Source organism: Arachis ipaensis, chromosome B5 (genome assembly GCF_059453495.1).
Source record: "Arachis ipaensis isolate K30076 ecotype BB chromosome B5, ASM5945349v1, whole genome shotgun sequence".
In the NCBI taxonomy this organism is placed as follows: domain Eukaryota; kingdom Viridiplantae; phylum Streptophyta; class Magnoliopsida; order Fabales; family Fabaceae; genus Arachis; species Arachis ipaensis.
The window spans coordinates 22,342,478-22,344,587 of record NC_142440.1 but is presented as its reverse complement, the minus strand read 5'-3'; the positions used below and the strand labels follow the sequence as shown (position 1 = coordinate 22,344,587).

Below are 2,110 nucleotides of genomic sequence, written 5' to 3'. Positions count from 1 at the left end.
ATTTTCTTCTGTATTGCTTGGGAGAGCACTAGGAGGGGTTTCAGTGATTTTCTTACTCAGCTGGCCCACTTGTGCCTCCAAATTTCTAATGGAGGACCTTGTTTCATTCATGAAACTCAGAGTGGCCTTAGATAGGCCAGAGACTAAATTTGCTAAGCTAGATGGATTCTGCTCAGAATTCTCTGTCTGTTGCTGAGTGGATGATGGAAAAGGTTTACTATTGTTAAACCTATTTCTTCCACCATTATTAAAGCCTTGTTGAGGCTTTTGTTGATCCTTCCATGAGAATTTTGGGTGATTTCTCCATGAGGGGTTATAGATGTTTCCATAAAGTTCACCCATATAATTTACCTCTGCTATTGCAGGGTTCTCAGGATCATAAGCTTCTTCTTCAGAAGATGCCTCTTGAGTACTGTTAGATGCAGCTTGCATTCCATTCAGACTCTAAGAAATCATATTGACTTATTGAGTCAATATTTTATTCTGAGCCAATATGGCATTCAGAGTGTCAATTTCAAGAACTCCCTTCTTTTGAGGCGTCCCATTACTTACAGGATTCCTCTTAGAAGTGTACATAAACTGGTTGTTAGCAACCATGTCAATGAGTTCTTGAGCTTCTGCATGCGTTTTCTTTAGGTGAATGGATCCACCTGCAGAAGTATCCAATGACATCTTAGCTAATTCAGACAGACCATCATAGAATATATCCAAGATGGTCCATTCTGAAAGCATGTCAGAAAGACACTTTTTGGTCAGTTGCTTGTATCTCTCCCAAGCTTCATAGAGGGATTCACCTTCCTTCTGTCTGAAGGTTTGGACATCCACTCTAAGCTTACTCAGCTTTTGAAGAGGAAAGAACTTGGCTAAGAAAGCCTTGACCAGCTTATCCCAAGAGTTCAGGCTATCCTTAGGTTGAGAGTCCAACCATATTCTAGCTCTGTCTCTCACAGTAAAAGGGAAAAGCATGAGCCTGTAGACTTCAGGATCTACTCCATTAGTCTTAATAGTATCACATATCTGCAAGAATTCAGTTAAGAACTGAAAAGGATCTTCAGATGGAAGTCCATGAAACTTGCAGTTTTGTTGCATCAGAGAAACTAATTGAGGTTTCAGCTCAAAGTTGTTTGCTCCAATGGCAGAGATGGAGATGCTTCTTCCATGTAAATTGGAATTAGGTGCAGTAAAGTCACCAAGCATCCTCCTTGCATTATTATTATTTTCGGCTGCCATCTCCTCTTCCTGTTCGAAAATTCCTGTAAGGTTGTCTCTGGATTGTTGTATTTTAGCTTCTCTTAGTTTCCTTTTCAGAGTCCTTTCAGGTTCTGGATCTACTTCAACAAGAATGTTCTTGTCCTTGCTCCTGCTCATGTGAAAAAGAAGGGAACAGAAAAATAATAATATGGATCCTTTTTACCACAGTATAGAGGTTCCCCTGTGTGAGTAGAAGAAGAAAAGAATGTAATGTAAAGAAGGGAAGAAGAGAAAATTCGAACACAGATGGAAGAGGGGGTTCGAATTTGGGTGAGATGAAGTGTTAGTAGATGAATAAATAAATAGAAGGAGATGAGAGCGAGGGAGGATTTTCGAAAATAAAATTTTGAAAAGGGGTTAGTGATTTTCGAAAATTAGGAATGAAATCAAATTAAAATTGAAAATTGAAATAACTATTTAATTAAAAAGAATTTTTGAAAAAGTGGGAAGAGATTTTCGAAAATTAGGGAGAGAGAGTTAGTTAGGTAGTTTTGAAAAAGATAAGAAACAAACAAAAAGTCAATTAGTTAGTTGAAAAAGATTTGAAAATCAATTTTGAAAAGATAAGAAGATAAGAAGTTAGAAAAGATATTTGAAAATCAAATTTTTGAAAAAGATAAGATTTTAAAAAAGATATGATAGGAAGATATGATTAGAATTAGTTTTGAAAAATATTTGATTTTTAAAATCATAATTAATGACTTGACTCACAAGAAATCACAAGACATGATTCTAGAATTTAAAGTTTGAATCTTTCTTAACAAGTAAGTAACAAACTTGAAATTTTTCAATCAAAACATTAATTGTTGATAATATTTTCGAAAATTTTGAGATAAAATTAGGAAAAAGATTTTTGAAA

At 35.3% G+C, this 2,110-nt stretch overlaps 1 non-coding gene across 1 annotated transcript; it reads left to right on the top strand.

Annotated features, from left to right (window-relative positions):
• Positions 1–726: 726 nt before the first annotated feature.
• Positions 727–834, top strand: LOC148563581 (small nucleolar RNA R71). Its single transcript, XR_015885201.1, has one exon. It is a non-coding gene; the product is annotated as a small nucleolar RNA R71 (small nucleolar RNA).
• The last annotated feature ends 1,276 nt before the right edge of the window (positions 835–2,110 follow it).